Here is a 24,564-nt window from a genome sequence, read left to right as displayed (position 1 = left end):
CGTCATGTATGCAGCACTAATTGTCTAACTTCCAAAACTTAAAGCAGTCAGATCAAGTGTCGGAATAGTGCACATTAAAAATGTCAAAAAGACAGTTAAATTTGTTACCAATCTTCAAAAGAAAAAAGAGAATGTTGATGTTAAACGAACCAGGAGTGAAACGACTATACAGGAGGGGACTGCAGTACCGAGCAGGTGTACGATGCTGCTGGTGCTGTTAACGAGCAGGAGGCTATCATTGCCATGGCACCAGCCAGCCAGGATCAACAGCAAGGCGAAGCAGGCCTACATTGCATTTCGGATTTGGAGGGAGAGGAGAGTCTTTGCAGCGGAGAAGAGGTTGGGAAATCTGGCGACAGGTCAGGGATGGAATGCACTATTTGGACAGAAGCTCAGTTCAGTGTTAAACAGTCCTGCTATCCCTGGCTTGTAATGGACAAATCTAGATTGGGCTGCACAACATGCAAAGAGATGGGGTCATTAGGGCTAGAAAAGACTGGGGGAATGAAACTAGCAAAGGAGTGGGTAATGTGCACCGTGACCTCGTCTGCTTCGGATATTACAAAACAGCAACGAGCACTCAGAAAAAAAGTATTTGAACATGCCCGGACCAAGGCTCATTTAGCAGCTGCAGACATTCTTGAAAAGGCGAAAGAAGACACGATAGTACAGGCTATTGTTAATAGTCAGTCGGAACAGATAGCCACTACAGTTAGAGTTTTTTGCACAGCCTACAAGGAAGCTAAATGTCACAGGCCCGCATATGGCTTTGAACAGGAGACTGACTGCCAAGTCTTAAATGGAGTAGATATGGGTAGGATTCTACATTCTAATGTTGCATGTTCAAATATTCAGAGACATATTTCAGATGAAATGAAAAGAAAACTATTTGAAAAAATAGTACAGTATGCACCTAAACTCAATCTAATGATGGATGAGTCGACCAGCTTAAATAAAAAGAGTGCTTTGATCATATACGTTAGGGTTCAGTTGCCAGGTATGGACATGCCTACAAACATTTTAACTGAACTCGTAGAGCTAGATGACCTAACTGCTGAAGGAATTGTCCATCATCTATTATCTGCTTTGGAGCGTTTAAATTTGACTGAGGAAGTTCTTTCTAAAACCCTCATTGGAGTAACGTGATGGCGCTTCTGTTATGTTAGGTTGCAAAAGCGGAGTAGCAAGTAGGCTCAGGGACATTCCCAAATATTACTGTCTGGCACTGCTTAGCCCATAGGCTTGAACTTGCAGTAGGTGACGTTGTGAAAGAGATAGGTGCTATTAATTATTTTAAATATTGATCAAAAAACATTATACTAATAACACATCAAACAAAAAAAAAACCGAACTAAACTAAACTACACAGAATATAGATTAGATGTCCAGCTATGCAAAATTGGTCAGATGTTAGACACAAGATGGGTGGCATCAAGTTTTAGAACAGTAGAAGCTATGTGGAAAAACTACTCAGCACTTAACAAGCATTTTAAAATTGCTTCAGGGGATCCCGCTCGTGATAGGATCAAGAAGCAAACATACAATGGACTCGTTAAGCGCTTATCTTCCTTTGCGTTTGTAAACAACCTTGGCATTATGTGCGATGCATTGCAAGAATTATCTAAACTGTCACTTGAGATTAAAAAAAGAGAAAGTAGCATAATATCTGCCTACAAAGCAATCTGTAGGCAAATCAGGATATTTGAGGCAATGGCTGAAAGGCCAGGGCGCTACACTGAACTGAGGAAAACTGCTCGAAGGAAAACCCAGCGACAAAACGTTAAACCAAAGGCTGTTTTTCTCAAGTTTGGCTAAGAACATGGAGGAACGTATGTTATCTCAAGGTGGGTGGCTGCCAGATAAGACTGGATATAACAAGTTTATTGAGGAGTTGACATTGTTTTGACATTGACAGCCCACATGCAGTCATTCAGGCCCACAGAGAGTACAGAGATTTGGATGGAAATTGCATCCCTGATAAACTGAAGGAGCTGTTTGCGGCTGTCAACAGCGTTTCTATATCAAGTGCCGAGTGTGAGCGTGGATTTTCCCAAATGAACTTGATTTGCTCCCCGAACCGTGCATCTCTGCACACAACAACCATATCATACATACTTTTTCAGAATCTTGTTGGACCGCCCCCCCCCCACCCCGTCAAAATTCAGTCCAGTTCCTTGTGTAAGGTCGTGGATAACCAAAGGACACAGAACTGCCACAGACATATGCAGTAAAACCCGAAACCGGGAGGAGGAGATTCAAGAAATTGCTTTGGAGTGGGGTGTTTTAGACAACTAGATAAGGTAAGCAAGCGTTTGTTTATCTATTAATATTATAGACAGCTGTGTGTAACTGTGAAGTATGCTATACGTGTTGCAAAATTAATTTCTGACTGCAAATGCTGTAAGTTCAACAGTTAAGCATGAGGTTGATGTGGGCTTTTAAGTGTTGTGAAGATTAGTATAATAGTAAAAGGGTAGGCTATTTGAGGACATAGAATGCTGTTGTCAGCACCGTTTTTGTGCATTCCGTGACCTGCACCTGCCTCGTCACCCTTCCGCTTTAATATCCATTTTGCGTTCCGGCACCTTTTGATTTACAAATTAAGGACTGGTGGTTACAATCATCCAGGTTTAAATCTCGCTCAAATTGATTTGATTTTGATGCAATATTTACATTGAAACTTGCAGGCAGCTATGGTAAGGGGCATGACATTTCCCGGCGAGGCGCCAAGTGGAGCCAATCACAACACACACTGGCCCAGCTAACCAATCACAGCACATTTCATCTTTCAGAAGGCGGGCCTTCATTTGATACAGGAACTATTCGAGTCGTTCATGCCAGACTGGGGAGAGAGGTGCTGTAATAATGTAAAATATGTGAAAAATAATTTATTTTTATATAGTATGAGAGCCTGTTCTAGTACACCCCCAAAATAAAACCAAGACTTTGTAAAAGAGCATTATAGGAACTCTTTAATGATTAGTAAACATTTATAAACATTTGCAAATGATGAATAGTTTCCACTTTAGATTGGGTTCTGTAAAAACATGAACAAATAATTAATAGATCATTTTTTAAAATGTGTATAGAGGTCTACACAACAAACAAAGAGCAACGAATTATATGAACAAAGTTTACTGATATTTGTAAGCTTTTTAATTTACATTAAATAATCATATGTTAATTATAAGGTAATGTTTAGTAAGTTCATTAGTAAACATTAACAAGAACAGTATCTCATATGTCTAGCTTTGTGAATATATATTAACCAATGATCTGTTAAGAATTATGTCACAATATGTGAATAACAAGGAGCGAGGAACGAGGAAACACAGAATGCACGATACTCTTCATTTAATTTCAATAATTCAAAGGGTGCACATGGTAGACAGGACCACATGACACACTGACTGACTGACTGACTGACACACACACACACACACACACACACACACACACACACACACACACACACACACACACACACACACACACACACACACACACACACACACACACATACACGTCTATGTTAGTAAGAGGGGACTGTCACTCTACACTGACCAAGACGGGACCAGTGTTTCTGGTCATTTTGAAGAAACAAAAATGACATACAAAATTTTAATTTAAGGTCTTTTTTAATAATATAACTGAAAAAAAAAAAAAAAATTTATATATATTTTTTAAAAACATGCCAAGTGGAGACCTGAAGCTCTGAGCAATGTCTACCTATCCAACAGGGGACCTCCATAGACTGCAATGCAACTGTGTGTGGAAACACAAGGGCAATTGTACCAAGTGTTTCTTTACAATCTAACTTTATTTAAATGCAACTCTAAACTTTGAAACATTCACACATTATCAACATTGCACAAATATTCTGATAGAAATCCAAAATGCTTAATAAATTAGTATAAGCCGCAGATATTTTCTGGGCTTGAAACTAATACAAATACACGTCTCAATGTATGAATGCAATCATATACAGTCAAACCAAAAATTATTAAGACAAAACATGCAGGACACTAGTTCATTTATGTAAGTGAGGATAGCAAAATAAAGTAAACTGTGACATATTAATCACAAAAATTCATCATACAGTGAACTACCAGTAAAACTGATACAAATTTGAGACCAAAAATTATTCAGACATTTGACCTGACCATGTTTTGCATAAGTGTTTTCTGACATTATCAAGATGAATTTGTTCTGTCACAGTTGATTGTCAGTTGTCATATTTTATTAGCATTTTCTAAATAATGAATAAACTGGGATAATGTGTGAAATGTTGAAGGTGTCTGAATTAATTTTGTTTTGACTGTATATATATATATATATATATATATATATATATATATATATATATATATATATATAGAAATTATTTTTAAATTAACATGTAAAAAAAATAAAAAAAATTTATACAAAAAAAATATAAGGAAATTATATATAAATTAACAACAACTATTAAGAAAGGTTTTGATTATATGTATGTATAATACTGATACACTGAGAAGTGTATTGTGCATTGAGAATTGTCATTATAGTTAGTTTGTTAGTACTATTTTACAAATAATAATAATAATAATAATAATAGTAGTAGTAGTAGTAATAAAATTAGTCAGCCATATGACATTAGTTCAAGAGCAGAGGCAATGCCTCTTATAATTAACAATAGCATCTGTTTTATTTAACATTTGCTTGGCTTAACCCCAATACAATTCTCAACGTATGAATGCAATCAAAACCTAGGCTTCCTGGGAAGCTCCTATCATGATGATAATTTCATCAGACAGACAGACAGACGGACGGACAGATAGAAAGACAGACAGATAGATAGATAGATAGATAGATAGATAGATAGATAGATAGATAGATAGATAGATAGATAGATAGATAGATAGATAGATGCAATAGTGCTAATGTTCATCAAAACACTTAGGTCCCCTGTTAGATGGTAATTGCGATGTCTCTTTGGTTGCTTTGACATTTCTTGGCAATTTCATGTTGACTTTGAAAATGTTCAATTGGCTAAATTACTAAATTAATGTTACAATCAACATAAATTGTAACTCTGTATTATCAACATTGCCATTGCATTCAGAGATAGTGAGAATGTGAAATATTGTTAAATGTAAAGTCAGCTAAACAGGTGTCGCACTTCACCATCTAACAGGACCAGTGTCCTTTAGTTGTCAAGCTTGAAAACAATTGTCTCTATTTGCGCTTTGAATATAGAGAGAGCACTTATTGTTCACACTTAATATGACAGTTTTTTTTTTGTTTTGTTTTGTTTGTTTTGTTATTTATTCTATTTTTATTTCTATGTTCAATTTGTGAAAAGGAGTTCAGTTAGGAGGTCAAACGTTCTAGAAGCTCATAATTTATGTACAGTTCTAAGGTCTGAACAGACTCAGAATAAAATCAACAAAACCTAACAAAAACTGCGTTACAGTGCTTGAGTGTTGTTGTTTTTACTGCATATGATAATTCATACTCAGAAAATAGAACTGAAATGACATTTATTACAAGATGATTAGTTAAATGAATTTTTTCCAGTCATGTATTTGGTCATTGAAAATCTTTTCTTACAAATGTGTAAAAATCTCGTCTCGTCTCGTGTCTTGAGTTAAATGTCGGCATTAATGATAATCAAACAACAAAAGACGAGGAGAAAAATCACTCCCTGCTCTTGACAGAATGGCATTTGTGGCTTTTATAAGGCCCCATCCACACGGAGACGCGTTTTGCTGTATACGCATACATTTTGCATTGTATAGGCGTTCTGGCATTTTGGTTGAGTGAAACCAATATTTTTTGAAACCGGGTCCCAGAGTGGATAAATCTGAAAACGCCGTCCTTGCTTTTCCATGTGGATAGTGAATCCGTATATTTTCTGAAATGATGATGTCATCAGCCCACGTCTTGCCCCTAGTCAGACACCGCTACGTCACGTAACAGCAACACAAACATGAACAAACACCGAACCATTGTCTTTTTATTAACTAACATTAACACAGATTAATAAATGTATTGTTCCATGTTTGTTTGTATATCGCGCCTAAGGGTAAATGCGCAAGTCTACTTTTCCGTTTTTAGTGTATCTCTGTGGCAGAATAACAGCGCCACATTCTGCTCTGGCATGTATACTACATAGTTTTGTGTCAGTTTTTTTTTGGTTTCGTTTGGACGCAGATATTTCTTGGGATGAGGAAAAAAAAAAGATCGGATAGGGAAAGCTCTGGCTTCATGTGGACGTAGTCTAAGAATTGAAATAGTGTAAATTGTTCCCTGCCATCACATTCACATCTATCCAACCATTAAATAAATTACTACTACTAAGAAAGAGCACATTCTTCATTGATCTAGTCACTTGATTCTGTTCTCAAAATGCATCAGATTTATGCATTTAAATTTAAAATGAACAAAATTTTCTAATACCCGCAGAGCCCCCTAGACTAGAGGTCTCACAGTCTCACAAAATCCCGTGGAGACACCGGGAATATAGAGGAAACATTCTGTTGTGTGTGTGTGTATGCCAGTCAGGGGCGTAGGAATAAGTTTAACATTGGGGGGGACACATATTGGAAACCTGACAGATCCGTTAATGTATGCAGTGTTAAATTTGACGTATAATTAGCTCTGCCAGTAGAGCACAACGACCAGCAGCATCCTGCCGATTAAAAGCCTTAATAATCAAACCTGATGAACCTGAATTGTTTGCCACACACTTTTCCCTGAATTTTTTGCTTGGCACTTGGGCCTTGAAACTCTATTGCTATTAATATGCTGTATTAATCTTAGTTAATAAAAATACAGCTGTTCATTGTTTGTTCATGTTACTTCACAGTTTATTAACTATGTTAATAAATACAACTTTTGATTTCAATAATATAGGCTATTAGTATAGCCTAAATATTGAAATTAGCACTAACAATGCTGTAGAAGTGCAGTTTATTAATAGTAAACATTAACTAATGTAGTTAACTAGAGTTTAATAAATGGAACATTATTGTAAAGTGTTACAGATTTTTTATTCACCGATTCTTGTGAGTTCAGTGTTGGACAGATCAGTTGTTTTAACCATTCATTAAAGTTAATCGGTTCAAATGAGTCATTAGTTAGCGAAACGTGTCATTAGCGGACTACGGCACGCGTTGTGTGACTATCCCGGCAGTTTAGGAAATCGCACAAGATTTGTGTCAACACAGAAAACATTTCATCACTGGATAGGTTTTTTCGTTTATTGAAATGATAATTTATGTCAGCTGAATGTGTGGAACGCTTTTCAGAGAAGATAAGGCAACGTTTTTTGCACAATTGTCACACCCTGCAGTAATTCAGAAGAAAAAAATATCCAAATGCTCCACGTGAAACTTCGGTCTTCCCACCTTTTACAATCATGTCAATTGTTTGTGATTAAGATGCACGAGGGAGAGAGAGCAACTCACCACTTGCTCGTGTTGTTTGAACTTGACCAAACAAAACTCATTTTATGGGTTAAAACAAGCAGAAAGAGCTCTTTAAGATAACAACTGCACGTCAATAATTTTGATAGTAAAGAGTGAATTTGTTAAATAAAATGACTTTGGCCCCCAGTTAGATGGTGAAGTGCGAGACCTGTTTGGCCTTTTCCTGCATCACAAACACACTGTAAAAAATTTGGAGGTCAAGACACAACATTATATGTTGACTTAATGCATTGAAAAATTTTAACTGACTTCAATAAAATACCTTTTAACATTGGCACATTAGTTGTTTAACACACTGAAATTTTTCAATGCAGCGCTTAATTTAGAGGCTCCATTTTTTAAGGTTATTATCAACATTGTCATTAAGTGAAAAAAAGTGAAAGTCGTGACATTTGCCAAGTATGGTAACCCATACTCAGAATTGGTGCTCTGCATTTAACCCATCCAAGTGCACACACACAGCAGTGAGAAGTGAACACACCATGAACACACACCCGGAGAAGTGGGCAGCTATATCCAGGTTCTGTGCCTTGCTCAAGGGCACTTCAGCCATGGGTATTGAGTTCATAAAACACCCCCCCCAACCAACAAACCAACAACCCCAAAGGCATTTTGAATAAAATTAAGTCAAACTTTATTTAAAGTCAACAGACACTCCTAAAATGAAGGTTTCTCACTTGCTTCTGCTGCACTCCTCAGTTGAATGGAACCTTATTGAAAAGCTATTCCAGTGTGATAATGCATCTTAAAACTTATGTTTAATTGCTTAACAGTCAATTTAGTTTTCTAAAGTGTCAATGTTAAAAGGTTTTTTTATTGAAGTTAGGGGAAAATTTTCAATGCCGCAATTTATCATAAAATGATGCGTTTGGCCTCCAAAACTTTTAAAGCTCTTTCTGCTTGATTTAAACCATAACTAAGTGCATGTAGTAGTGATTTGACTAAACTAAAGGACACATCCAGGGATTTGAACTGTACTTGGTTAGATATGAACTGCATTGAAACAGCACTTTGACAACAACTGATGAAGTTTAACAAGAAAACAAGTACAGAAAAGAACGCATATTGAGAAACAGCCTGTGTGTTTATTATATGGGTTATAATATGTTGTAAACGCTGATGTACTGCAGTAATGGTGAATGGGAATGTATGTTGATGTGTCTCAGAGTCTGGCTTGCTGTATAGAGATGTAAATGAGCAGGGGGGCAGTGACGACTCAACACATTAGAGTGGAGGAGGGGAAGATGGCAGCTTTTTAATGTTATTTTCACACAGAGATTGGAAGGTCTGTTAGTAAAATCTCTTGACTTTAGCCATCTTTGTTGAAAAAACAACTTTCTAACAAACTTTCTTCAAAGTTTGCATACCTGTAATTCAAGAAGTAAATATATTTTGCCATTTTGCTTGTTGTTTTATAAAGAAAGCTTTATAAAGAATTTTTGAGGGCACTTTTTAATGACAGTAGTTCTATTTCAATAATTTTCACTACCATTGCATTTTTTTAGCACATTTGATAACTTATAGAAGTATACAAACTTTTAAATATTATTAGAGTTTTTGTATAGAGTAAAGCCTGCTTTCTTCATTAATGCATTTGGCAGATTAATAGAAATGTTGAATGATTTTTATACAGCCGCATCATTCATGGAAAGACTTTACAATGAGGTTCCATTTATTAACTTTAGTGTTAAATTTGTATTGTACTGTAATGTATTACAGTATTTTATTTATCTTTGTTCATGATAGTTAATAAAAATGCAGTTATTGGTTTATTTTCATTAATTCAGCCAACTACTGTTAGTTATGTTAGCTAATGTTAATTAAACATGAACTGACAATGAGCAATTGTATATGTATAAGCTAATATAAATAAGATTAATACACCATAAACAGATGTTGCTTTGAAATGATGATTAGTTGATGGTAAAAGTGTTTAGATAATTTAATTTAGCCAATTGAACATGTTCTATGTCAACATGAAATTTCCAAAGAGACGTTGCATTCACATTCTGATTATCGCTGAAACAACAATGTTGATAATAACACTAAAACACCAATTCTTGCCATCAAAAATACACTCTAAAAGATTTAAGGAGTCAAAAATCAGTTTTATGATTTTCCCACAAAGAAAATCTTCAGTGGGTTCAACTAAAGTAATAGAACAATAATAATAATAATAATAATAAAAAAACATTAAGTTTAGATTAGGGATAACCACAGTTAACTGGTAAACCGTTAACCGACATTTATTTATATATTTTACCTACTAATACTATTTGTAAAAAAGTAATTTAAGTCATTTTAATGTGATTTTTTTTTTCAAGCAATTTTTACAGCATCTGCTGCATAGTTAGAAAATTTGCTACACAAATCAAACAAAATTGTGTTTTTGACAGAAAAAAAAGTTATGTTTCATTAAACTCAGTAATAATGTAAAAGTATGGCTAATTAAACAAATAAACACTATAAACACAGCAGGCTATTTAAGTTTCCCTCAGTCCACAACAAACCCTTTAAATTTAATAGTATTTGACGTTGGGCAAGTTACTCTGAAAATGTAATTAAATTACTGATTACTCTTTTTAAAAGCAATCACATTACTGTTCTGATTATTTTATTTCAAAAGTAATAAGTAAAGTAAAGTTTCATTACTAGTTACGTTACTTTTTTCTCTATGAAATTTATGAAATCCCAGCATACACGCTCCCAATAAATATTTGTTATTAAAGCATCAACATTCACAGAACACTGTTATTTTTAACTAAATCAAGCGGTTGCTGTGTGCATGGTTTATATTGCAGAATGCCAGCAAAGAGCACTGCATTTATAATGTCTAAAAGACATCTCAGTTCATCACAATCTCACAAATCTCTGTTATAACAAAATAAATATATGCATAATGAATCTTTCATAATGTCTACAATTCATGTGTTATAATGAGAGGATTCGTGAGCACGCAAATTTCAGCTCTGCATTGCTCAATGTTGCAAAGACGTGTTATAACCTAAATAGAAACTCTGCATACATTTGCACCTGTTAATCGTTTATATTTTATATTAGTTCATGTTGCTTTTGTGCAATAGATGAATAACAATTTATTTGTTTTACATATGTTATGTTTAGATATTTGCATTTTGCGAGAGTTCCGTGAATCATTTTATTCTCCCGCATCCCGCACACACACACACGAGTGTCTACCCGCTCAGCATCTTGTCCCGCGCTGCGCTCAGTTGCGTCGGGTCTCGTGGGAGCAGGTCTCTAATCCTTGTACCTATACTCTAATTACTATTTTGAAAATTATAAGGCATTAAATTACTCAGTTACCAAAAAAGTAATCAAATTACAGTAACAGGTTATTAAGTAATGCATTATAGCCCAACACTGTTTGACAGTAATGTAAATGTTGAATTTTTAGCTCCAGAATCTTTATAGTGTGTTTGTGATGCAAAAAAATGGTGAATCAACCAAACAGGTGTCGCACTTCACCATATAACTGGGGACCAAAATCATTTGAACAAATTCACCATTCTGTTTAGGTCACCGTTTTATTCACTACTGCATGGCCATTTCCACACAGGCTAAACTGTACATGCTAAACATTCACAGCAACAGGTCTCTGCATATAGTAGTGATTTCACTAAACTAAAGAACACTGGTCCCCTGTTAGATGGTGAAGAGCAATGGTGGTTGACATTACATTTTACAATATTTTACAATATGTCACTCATTTGCAGAGCTGGGTATTAACGGATTACATGTAATCTGGATTACGTAATCAGATTCCAAAACTCAAGTACTTGTAATTAGAGTAAACTACTTTTTAAAATACTCGTAATCAAACTACAGTTACTTTTTTATGGATTACATGATTACATATTATTTACACAATGGTAATAAGTCGTTCAAAATGCATTGATTCTCCTAAATTTCCTTTTTTTAACGTTTATATTTTTCCTATTAAACCTGCCGCTTATATACGTTCGTGATTCTTCGAGTTTTTCCGGCGGAGAGGGGGAGGGGTGTCAGAATCGTGCTCAGAAGAAATCGGTAACAAGATAAAGGAAAATGGAGGGGAACGCAGCCTTTAATCACTGGATGTACATACATGATTTAATTTTTAAAGAAAGACACTGGAAAAATGTCACTGTTCAGTGTAAGATCTGCCTACCACGGATTAAATCTCTGACCTAGCAAAGTTATTGCTGGGAATTTCATGTTCTTTAATATATTTTTTGTAATGTTGATTTTTCTTCATTGTTACTACCTTATGCACTTCCAAGTGTTTTGAGATTAAATATTTGACCTAGAAATGGTCTTTAAAATATATATTAGCAATGTTATTGTGAGTTTCGTGTTCTTTAATATTCATTTTTGTAATGTTGTTATTGTTTGTCTTTAACTCATTTTCACTATGCACTTAAATGTTTTGAGCAAGGTACATTACTGTTAGTATTTTTTTTAATTATTAACTTTCCATACATTGCACTTGAAAAAGAAGCAAGTGTGGCTCTTGTTGGTGAATTAAATATATTTTTTGGAAAACATTTTTTTCTTTGTACCTGTCAAAATAGTACAAGATTAGCCTAATTCAATATATTACATTAAATTTACAATTTGTCATTTAGCAGACACTTTTATCCAAAGCGACTTACAAATGAGGATAATGGAAGAAATCAAAAACAACAAAAGAGCAATGATATACAAGTAATATAACAAGAGTCAGTTATCTTAAACGCAGTACACGTAGCAAGGGCTTTTAAATAATATAATAAATAAAAAGAAAACAGATAGAATAGAAAAAGAATAGAGCAAGCTAGTGTTAGTTAGTTAGTGTTATGTGATATCAAATAAAGGTTAGCACAAATGTAATCTAAATGTAATCCAAAAGTAATCAGATTACGTTACCAAAAATGTGTAATCTAAGAGATTATACAGGTCCTTCTCAAAAAATTAGCATATTGTGAAAAAGTTCATTATTTTCCATAATGTAATGATAAAAATTAAACTTTCATATATTTTAGATTCATTGCACACCAACTGAAATATTTCAGGTCTTTTATTGTTTTAATACTGATGATTTTGGCATACAGCTCATGAAAACCCAAAATTCCTATCTCAAAAAATTTGCATATTTCATCCGACCAATAAAAGAAAAGTGTTTTTAATACAAAAAAAGTCAACCTTCAAATAATTATGTTCAGTTATGCACTCAATACTTGGTCGGGAATCCTTTTGCAGAAATGACTGCTTCAATGCGGCGTGGCATGGAGGCAATCAGCCTGTGGCACTGCTGAGGTGTTATGGAGGCCCAGGATGCTTCGATAGCGGCCTTAAGCTCATCCAGATTGTTGGGCCTTGCGTCTCTCAACTTTCTCTTCACAATATCCCACAGATTCTCTATGGGGTTCAGGTCAGGAGAGTTGGCAGGCCAATTGAGCACAGTTATACCATGGTCAGTAAACCATTTACCAGTGGTTTTGGCACTGTGAGCAGGTGCCAGGTCGTGCTGAAAAAACGAAATCTTCATCTCCATAAAGCTTTTCAGCAGATGGAAGCATGAAGTGCTCCAAAATCTCCTGATAGCTAGCTGCATTGACCCTGCCCTTGATATAAAACACAGTGGACCAACACCAGCAGCTGACATGGCACCCCAGACCATCACTGACTGTGGGTACTTGACACTGGACTTCAGGCATTTTGGCATTTCCTTCTCCCCAGTCTTCCTTCAGACTCTGGCACCTTGATTTCCGAATGACATGCAAAATTTACTTTCATCCGAAAAAAAAAAGTACTTTGGACCACTGAGCAACAGTCCAGTGCTGCTTCTCTGTAGCCCAGGTCAGGCGCTTCTGCCGCTGTTTCTGGTTAAAAGCACACGCGTGTATTTCAGTTGGTGTGCAATGAATCTAAAATATATGAAAGTTTAATTTTTATCATTACATTATGGAAAATAATGAACTTTTTCACAATGCTAATTTTTTGAGAAGGACCTGTATTACTAACTACAAATTTTGTCATGTAATCTGTAATCAGTAACTGATTACAATTCATAAGTAATCTACCCAGCTCTGGTCATATGTCATTATTACATTCAGAAATAATAAAAAAAATGGCTAAATACAATTAAAGTTTTATAAATAAACACAGTAAGCTTTTGATGCTAGGCAAATCAACCAAACAGGCATTGCACTTCACCATCTAACTAGGGCCCAAAGTCATTTTAACAGATGTACTATTCTGTGTCCATTTCCACACTGCTTAAACTGTACACACGTTCTCAACTCGTCACATATTGACTCTTGGTCAGGAGCCCTCACCCTCACTTTATTACACACACTTTGCCCCTTCAGGGTTGTGTTTCCACATGCAGGTATTCCATTACTTTGTATGAGAAACCTTTAGCATCAATATGCAGAATCTATGGGCATGGGAATTGATGAAATAATATATTGGGGTATATGTAGCAAATTAATTTAAATTTTTACTTTCTTAGATATTTTGGAGCACCAAATCCACCCAGTTATATAAAACACATAATGCACACTCATGGGTATTTATTGCAAGAAAGGTCATAAAAGTATTGCAAACATCTTATGTTGTATTCAAAGTCTTCTGAAGCCATACAATATGTTTATGTGAAAAAAAGATTCAGAATTCATAAAATACAGCTGAATTTCACCATGACAGAGTTTGAAATAAAAGACATGAAAACCAATGCCATTTCACAATCAAAACTGACTTAATAAATTTCCCTATCCACAGCGTCTGTGTACTGATGCAAAGTTTTTTTTTTTTTTATGAAATAAATTAAATACCCTGCAGTTGGAAAAACAGCATTGGGGCAAACTGTGTGTTAAAAATTGACGCCAAGGGCTCCTGACCAAGCATCAATATGTGACGAGTCAAGGACTGAGAAAGTGTAAAAAATGGTCCCCAGTTAGATGGTGAAGTGCAATACCTGTTTGGTTGCCTTTACATTTAGCAATATTTCACATTCTAATTATCTCTGAAACAACAATGTTGATAATAACACTAAAACAAAAAAATACATACATATATATATAATTATCTTACCATTCATTCTGACTTTTTTTCTCAGAATTGCGATAGCTATATAGACAATGCGAGATAAAAAAAATTATAACTGTGAGATAAAAAGTTGCTATTTCTTTATTAATTCATTTATTAATTAATTTCTTTATTTAGTGATGGAAATGAGCTTCCATAAATAGCCCACAAGGTGGAAGTATTGTATTGTATTATAGCAAGAGATCCATGATAATGATATTCTGCTGTGTTCAGTGATGAGCGCCAATGTATTCTTTTAGACAGCGGCTGTTGGCACTAGGTGTAAATAGCATATTTTCTTAGCGATAGATGATATTTACACTAAGTGCAAATAGCAATGGATTCTCTTTACACTAAGTGAAAATAGCAGTATTTTTTTGAACGATGTGCCATTTACACTAAGTGCTAATATCTATAGATTACATTTACACTGTTAAAATAGCAGTATTTTCTGCTATTTATACTACTTATTTCAAATAATGGCAATTATCTGCACCTCAGTATTGTAATACATTATAAAACAGTACGCAATAATAACTTACTGTAAATGTCTGTAAATGATCATTTTAATTCAATTTTTTAAATGGATGCCACCTTACTGGGACAATAAAGCCCTCCCTACACCTACCCTACCCCTACCCAATATTTGTGTTAGTAATCTCTGACAACAAGGCAGGCTTGCACTTAGTGTAAATAGACACTGATTCTTTTAACATTATATCAAATGTTGCAACGGCTGACATGAGGCGTATGCATGTGTTCGTTTGTAAATAAAGGCTAACCAAATTTAATCCACAGCACACACGTCTCAACATTACGATATAAAACAGGACAAAAGCCTATTTAAGTCCTCTCTGTATAGACTACCACTTTTACACATGCTCCAGCTACATTTTTATTTCCATACTTTTGAATTAATTATGTATAAACAGTTTAAAATCACCCAAAGACGCAGGACATTTATTATACAGCTCTTAGACAAAACTGCGAATGACAACAGTTTCCAAGCCAGGATTGGATAAATAAAATGTTTAAGGTGGGGCTCAACAAATGTGTATTTGCATGCACATTGTAGATATCTATAAACGTATCTTGACTAGTCAAATTGTTAATTCCAGATATCTACATTGCAATTACGCCTAGTCACAAAGCTAAATGCAGATATCTCCAAATATAGTTCTTCCTAGTCAAAAATCTGATTGGGATATCCATAATTAAATTGCAGATATCTTCAAATTAGTTTTGACTAGTCGTAATTCCAATTCAAGATATCTTTAAATATGATTTGCCTAGTCAAAACTCTAATTAAAGATATCTCAAATTACAATTTGACTAGTGATAATTCAGTTAGAGATATCTTCAAATTAGTTTTGACTAGTCATAATTCCAATTAAAGATATCTTTAAATATGATTTGCCTAGTCAAAATTCCAATTCAAGATATCTACAACTGTAATTTGACTAGTCATAAATGAATTACAGATATCTACAAATGTATTTTGGATATCTTTAAAAATGTTGAATTAAAGATATCTTAAATTGTATTTTGACTAGTCAAATCATATTTAAAGATATCTTGAATTGGGATTACGACTAGTCAAAACTAATTTGAAGATATCTCTAACTGAATTATCACTAGTCAAATTGTAATTTGAGATATCATTAATTAGAGTTTTGACTAGGCAAATCATATTTAAAGATATCTTGAATTGGAATTACGATTAGTCAAAACTAATTTGAAGATATCTGCAAATATTTTTCAATGGAAGTCAATGGAAGATTATGACTAGTCGTAATAGCATTGTAGATATCTGGAATGTGTATTATGACTAGTCAAAATGACATTGTAGATATCTTCAATGCATTTTTTGACTAGTCATAATCACATTGTAGATATCTTAATTCCAATTACGACGAGTCATAATTGCAATATAGATATCTGGAATTACAGTTGTGACTATCCGTAATTATATTTATGGATAGTCAAAAACAAGTTTTAAATGCTAAAACGGCTTGCGATAGACGACATGGTACAGAGCCCAAAAGAGAATGGGCACGTTCGATTGCCCTCTCATTAAAATAAAATGCTCCTGTAGGCTATTTTTAATAATTATTTTGTTTTTATTTTGCCAGAGGCTATTTAACTCCGCCTACCAACGTGTGGTAATGTTACGCAACAATACAAAAAAGACCTTAATGAACTATTAGATTCTGTGGTGCAGACGGTAGAACACAAACTAGTTGTTTTTTGACGCAACGGACCCGGGTTCGATTCTGCCTTCTGCCGAGGTCTTTCTTCACCCTTTTCACATCACGTATCACATTGGAAAGGCACATATTTTCTATAAAACTGAACGAAATTATCGAAAAGTGAAAAATAACATGGATATTGTGCAAGGTTAGGGCTAGTTGTAGGGGCAGCATCCATTTAATAATTTTTAATTAAAAATTTTAATTTACACTCAATATGTTATTATTGTAGCCTACACTGTTTTATAATGTGGCCTACTACAATAATAAGGTGCAGATATTGGCCACTATTTGCACTAAGTAGTACGAAAAGCATCAAATTACTATTACTGTAAGAAAATACTCATATTATTAAATAGTTTAAATATAATCTATTGCTAATAAAATACGCTATTTTCACTTAGTGTAAATATAATTCATTGTATTCAAATAGCCCCTGCCAAAATCAAATTCTTAACTAATCAGCCATTTCAACTGGAAGATGAAGGCTGTGATATTAAGTTTATCCACTAGAGGGAGCCACATTATAAGGACATATTTATTGAAAATAAATGCAATAAATGTGTATAACCGTAGTGTAGCGACAGTAGTTTAATATTATTAGTGTGCACAGAAATATGTGAAATGCTTGTAGATCATTTACCCCAATAAAACAAACTTGATTAAATATACAGTATCTCACAGAAGTGAGTACACCCCTCACATTTTTGTAAATATTTTATTATACCTTTTCATGTGACAACACTGAAGAAATGACACTTTGCTACAATGTAAAGTGAGTGTACAGCTTGTATAACAGTGTAAATTTACTTTATCATTCATCTTGTCCACCGATGCTTCAAGAACTGGACAACATGTTATATAAAAATAATTCCTATTAGGACATGACTCATTCATGTAGCCAACCATAGCTATTACAAAAAAGAAAAAAAAAGTCCAGTAAATCGTTTGTATGATGCATTATTATCTGTTATATTTTTCCTTTTAGTTGTATTTTTTATTTGATGTATTAGAAGAAAGTGTAATAAAACCAAAAATAAACACCTGAAAAAACGCCATGAAGTTATTTTTAAAACTAAATTAATGCCTTGTTAACTTTTCCTTTAATTATCCGAAGGACTTGGCGGCCAATAAAAAGAAACAGCATAAACTTTTTTTTTTTTTTTTTTTTACAATTAACAAAAAATAAAGAAAAATGAATCCAGCCATAACATAATTTTCACGTTTCAATGACAAAACAAATAAATAAAAGAGGAGCCGTTTCTGCGCATGGATGTTCTTCCGCCATCTTTGGCCAATGCTGACAATAAAATGAGGAGTGTCTGAAAATCTCATTAATATTCATGATCTCATTACCATAGCTTTTCTTACATGTAAAAATGGCATTTCTACATATCTGTTAAAGTATTTTTACTAGTTAAAATGTTAAGATATCAGTAATTCTATTTTCACTAATTGCAAGGACAATTCCAGATATCAACTGCCTTTGTTGATATCAATAATTTGTTACTAGTAAAAATGTGAATTCCTGATATCAAGAATTTAGTTGTTACTAGTTGAAATGTTAATTCTTGATATCAGTAAATGTATTTCAACATGTTACAATTGTTATTTCTGATATCTGAAAATGCATTTCTGATATCAATATAATTTCTGATATCTAAAATGGCTTTCTTACTAGTAACAATCACATTCAATGTATCAGAAATGAACATTGTCGCTAGTGGCAATTGAATTGTTGATATCAAGAATTGAATTGTTGATATCAAGAATCGACGTCTGTACCAGTAACCATGTGATTACTGATATCAAAAATAAAGGTTGTTACTAGTAAGAATTGTATTTCTGATATGTGAAATTGGAATTTCAACTAGTAGGAAAGCAATTCTTGATATCAACAATTAAATTTGAATGGCAGCCTATGGTGACATTTAACTAGTGAAAATACAATTGCTGATATCAAGAATGAACATTTTAACTAGTGAAAATTGAATTGTTGATATCAAGAATTCATATCCTGTGAATGAATAAAAGTCAATATGGCTTGCCTATTGCCATTCCCAGGTTAAAAATGATTGATATCAAGAATTAACATTTTAACTAGTTGAAATATAATTTCTGATATCAAGAATTAGCATTTTAACTAGTGAAAACTGAATTACTGATATCAAGAATTAACATTGTTACTAGTGGAATTGAATTGCTGATATCAAAAATAGCAATTGTTACTAGTAGAAATCTAATTCCTGATATCAAGAATAAACATTTTATTTGCAGGTCTGGAAAATATGAAGAGTGGGAACATGAGCTCAACATGTGAGGAGGCCTTGGGGAGAAGATCTCAAAATCACAAAGAATGGATAACACCAGAAACCCTCAACATAATCCAGCAGAGGTGCAATAATTCTGGGCAATAGTTTGTTCACATGTTTGTTTGTTGTAGAGCGGACCATCAGCGTACGCTTTCGGGTAGTATAAATACAAGTAGTCCGCGTCCACGATGTCTGTGTATGCGTCCGGATTGCTTATGGGGAAAGTATAAAACAGGCTTCAGTAACTCACCGTCCGGTAAAACCGTTCACATCCATGAACTATTCCAGACTCCCTGAACATTTCTTACCTGTGTATACTTACCCCAGATCCTCCAACGATCCTCCAACATTTCCTTCCTCCATTCCTGGTCCTTGATCTCCAACGAACCTGCCAAGATATCACTCACCAGCATTCAGCTAAGAACCACTGAACTATTCATTGTTTTGGATACTCACCTGCCATTGGTCCTTACGATCTGCCTCTCCGAGCCTGTAAATAAACCTGCCTGTTCATTCACTTCACTTACCTGTTGTCTCTGGCTTGATCTGTGACAAATCTAGCGCTGATCCCTGAACTCACCAGCAAACCAGACTGTTGTACAGTCACTATGTCAGATAGATTTCCAACATTCCATATTGAAGTGTGAATTATACATTTCACTAGATTATCTTTACATGGAAGTGGCACTATAACTTAAATAATATAGTAATATAATCACATAATAATTATTCACATGCTTCCTTTCTCAGAATTTTACTAGTAGGAAAAATTACTAGTCATCCAGTTTTTTATATCAAATAAGCATTCTATTAGTTTTGCAAATTTGTATGTATCATTGGGCTGCGAAGAAATACAGAGCTGAGTATCATCAACATAACAGTGAAAGCTAACACCATGTTTCTTGATGATATCTTCCAAGGGTAACATGTAAAGTGTGAAAAAAGCAAGTCCTAGTACTGAGCCTTGTGGCACTCCATACTGTACTTGTGATCAATATGATATCTCATCATTCACTGCTACGAATTGATGACAGTCAGATAAGCAATTCCAATTGTGATTGTTTTTGCAGGCCATGTGTTTTTTTTTTTTGTTTGTTTTTTTTTGAGCACATGGCTTTTGTCTTTTTTTCCTGTGTGCCATGTGCTTAGGAAGGCTGTAACTGCATGGAAACCCATAAGTTCTCGCATCATCTTGGCAACCCTCAAAACCAGCAATAGGATAGTGAAAGCCCACATCATCCAGTGCTATGCACCCACCAACAATGCAGATGATGAGGTCAAGGACAGGTTTTAAAAATCTTTTAATTTTATGACAGCTTAAAACACCTACTCCGTAGTATTGGAGCTAGGGACCTCATTATCCTGATGGGGGACTTTAACGCCAAGATTGGAGGCCAAAATGAGGGATATGAGGCAGTGATGGGTAAACATCGAGTGGGGACTATGAACGAAAATGGCGAGATGTTTGCTGAGACCTGTGTGAACAATAACCTGGTGATTGGGGCGAGTGTATTACCCCACAAGACATTTCACAAAACAACCTGGGAGTCTCCAGACCATATTACAGAAAACCAAATCGACCACATCTGTATCAATAAAAAGTTCAAAACAACTATGGAAGATGTCAGGACAAGACAGGGGCAGATGTAGCCTCAGATCACCATCTCCTGGTGGGGAAATTCAAGTTAAGGCTGAAGAGATATCAGTGAGCAAAGCGTCAAAGAGCAAAATATAATACTGATTACCTCAGCAATGCGCAAGTGATGAAACAGTTCAAGGATATTCTCTCAAAGAAAAATGCAGAGATACAGCTTGGAAAGAGGGAAGAATGGACAATAAATGAAGAGTGGGAACATGAGTTCAACATGTGAGGAGGCCTTGGGGAGAAGATCTCAAAATCACAAAGAATGGATAACACCAGAAACCCTCAACATAATCCAGCAGAGGACGAAGGTGAAGGAAAACGTGAACAATGCAAGAACAAGGTCTAAAAAAGCAGTGGCTCAAAAGGAGTACAATAATTGCCACAAAGAAGTGCGGCAGAACATTAGGAGGGATAAGAGATCACAGATAGAGAGGCAAGCTAAGGAGGCACAACTCGCGGCTTCTCAAATAAACATGAGAGAACTGTATAACAGCACAAGGAAATTGTCTGGGACACATTGACAAAGTAATAAACCGATCATAGACAAGAATGGCAGCTCGACAGATGGGTAGAGCACTTCCAAGAGGTCCTGAACAGACCACCACCAGCAGAGAGGACACACATTCCTATAAACAGGATACCGTTAAACATCAAGTGTGACAGACCAACAAAAACTGAAATAAAAGCTGCAATCAAACAACTGAAAACCAGCAAGGCTGCAGGCCTGGACAATATTCCACCTGAAGCCCTTAAAGCTGATATAAATACATCTACAGACATGCTCTACAGCAGGGATAGGCAACGTCGGTTCTGGAGTGCCACTGTCCTGCAGAGTTTAGCTCTAACCCTAATCAAACACACCTGAACAAGCTAATCAAGGTCTTCAGGATTACTAAAGCTACAGAACAGTGAGATTTTTTTCCCATGGTTGGAGCTAAACTCTGCAGGGCATCGGCACTCCAGGTCCAACGTTGCCTACCCCTGCTCTACAGCCTCTTTGGGAGAATTTGGGAAGATGAGAAGACAACCACAGAATGGTCAGAGGGGCACATTGTGAAACTACCAAAGAAGGGTGACCTAAGGAAGTGCAACAACTACCGAGGGATTACCCTACTTTCAGTGCCCAGTAAGGTCTTTAATCTGGTCATCCTCAACTGTCTTCAGGAAACTGTAGACAAGAAGCTCCGGGACCAGCAAGCAGGATTCACTACACATCTACACTACACATCATCATTGAACAGTCTATTGAATAGAACACGTCCCTGTACATGAATTTCATTGACTTTGAAAAAGCTTTTGATAGCTTAGACCGGACAACACTATGGCAACTAATGGAACACTATGGAATCCCCACCAAGATCATAAACCTTATCAAGAACTCGTATGATGGCACCGTGTGTGAAGTCATGCATGCAGGCCAGCTTTCCCAGAGCTTCAAAGTCAAGACAGGTGTCAAACAGGAATGTCTTCTCTCACCATTCCTCTTCCTTCTTGCAGTTGACTGGGCCGTGAGGGAAACAGCTGATGGGAAGAGAAATCGAATACAGTGGACAATGTGGGAGCAGCTGGATGATCTGGAATTTGCGGATGATATAGTTCTCCTCTCACATACACAGAAACAAATGCAAGAGAAGACAGACAGACTTTCACAAACTGCAATAAAACTTGGTCTCACTCCCAATACAACAAAAAGACAAGTGATTAAGATCCACTCCAAAACCAGAAATCCCATTTTCTTGAACAGCACTGCTCTAGAGGAGGTAGAAGCTTTCACCTGCCTAGGCAGTGTTGTGGACACCACTAGAGGGACGGAGGCTGACATCAGAAGCAGGATTAACAAGGCCAGAGTGGTGTTTAACATGCTCAGAAAGATCTGGAGCTCAAAAAACATCTCCACCAACACTAAGACATGCATCTTCTATTCCAACGTGAAACAGGTGATGTTGTTTGGATCCGAAACATGGAGAACAACAAAACACACAACACACAGGCTGCAAACATTCATCAACACCTGCCTCAGAAGGATATTAAACATCTGGTGGAAAGACAAAGTCAACAATGTGGATATGTGGAAAAGGACAAGCCAAGACCCCACAGACTTACAAATCCGAAAGAGAAAGTGGAGTTGGATTGGACACACCCTAAGAAAACCTGCCACAAACATCACCCGACAAGCCCTGAAATGGAACTCCCAAGGGAAAAGGAAACAAGGTCGCCCCAGGAACAGCTGGAGAAGAAGTGTAGAGGCAGAAATGTCAGAGAGTTGGCTCAACTGGGGTGAGCTCGAGCAAAAAGCCATAAACATAATAGTTTTGGTTTGTATTATTTTTGCCATTAATAAAGCCCTTATCTTCCTGCATTGATTCCTCGCTCCATCCTTTACCCACACTCCTGACACACACAAAAGCTTGAAAAATAAAGTAACTAACTTACGGTTGAGCAGCAAACCAAATGTTTCTTAAACCAGGATTTGTTTGGAGAACAGCAGACACAATGAGGTAATTCAAATGGAATCTACTTTTTAAGCCCTATTCAGATGGGATTTATTTTACAAGGGTAGATGGAGTAATGTAATTTTACCACAGGACGTCTATAATATAAATGACCACTTTGCACAGAATAAAATAATGTCAGTAAAACTACTAGAAGTGGGAGGGATAACTCGATTTACGCACCACAGTCACCTCCCTGTTGTCATATGCTTGAGCAATATGATTGGATTCTGTTGGCAATAGGCACTTACCTAAAGCTAACAGAAGTGTTGTGTCTCTAACAAATGCTTTCAACCTCCTTTTTAATCTGAATGGTATGTGTTGTCATATGCAGAAAACTCCTGAGGTTTGCCACAGATTTGTCCCACAGCCTAGAACGCAACTGAATGCTTCTTCAAGCGCCTCAATATTTGAAAAAATGTGGAAAACTACTTTCAAACAGGAAATGATGGCATATATATGTACATATTTACAGCTAGTTTATTCACATGGAATTAGCATTACCTGAGATCACCTTTCCAGATATTTTTCCAGAAGGTAAAAGTCACCATAATATTTAATGACATTGTCCATAATGATTACTGAGATGGCACATTCAGACAGGACTAAAATCACTGACACTGTGTTAGGCACACTGTTTTGTTGTGTTTGAACATGTTTGGATATCTATTTTATTTAATATTTCACTGTTATTTGTACCAGTCTGCCTACCTTCTCTCTGGTGTTTCTCTGCCATGACAGTAATCAGTTAATGAAACCATGAAACCATTAAATAGCCACAATCGCAATGAATTTATGAGTTATGTCGTATGCCATCCATTTTCCATTTGTATACAATATATGAATAGAATACAGGAATGCAAGATTATTCATGTTTGAGTAATAAATTTAATTTAATGTATATATGGAAATGATTATGTCTATTTCCAAGATGGTCTGCCAGATTGTGTAGTCTCCTATGCTCTGCCAAAATAATTTAGGCCCCTTTCTTGCTATCTTCAGCCAGATTAAAACTGCCCAACCCTTTTCCCTCCCAAAACCCCACCATTCCAGCAGAGACTTCTGTGACTCACAGTTATGAAAGCAAGAGTCAAAATGGACGAAAATACAAGGGAATGTTTTTGAAGCAGTCAGTTTTGTTTTGTAAATGCAGTAGATATGAGAGAAAAACAAGAATGATGATGGACTGTCCTCAAAACAGGAGTAGGGATGAAGGAGAAAGGGATGAATGGGAAAAGTGAATTTTGGGAGGAGTGCAGGAATCTGGGATCTAAGGATCTGTGGGTCTTGATGATTCCCAGATGTTAAAGCAGACCCTCCCCCTCT

At 35.6% G+C, this 24,564-nt stretch overlaps 1 pseudogene; it reads left to right on the top strand.

The window, feature by feature from the left end:
• Nucleotides 1-23,109, top strand: part of LOC109086240 — a 32,739-nt pseudogene extending 9,630 nt beyond the window's left edge.
• Nucleotides 23,110-24,564: the final 1,455 nt, after the last annotated feature.

This window comes from Cyprinus carpio, chromosome A5 (genome assembly GCF_018340385.1).
Source record: "Cyprinus carpio isolate SPL01 chromosome A5, ASM1834038v1, whole genome shotgun sequence".
Taxonomy (NCBI): Eukaryota; Metazoa; Chordata; class Actinopteri; order Cypriniformes; family Cyprinidae; genus Cyprinus; species Cyprinus carpio.
The sequence above is the reverse complement of the archived record's forward strand: the minus strand, read 5'-3'. Positions and strand labels throughout refer to the sequence as shown.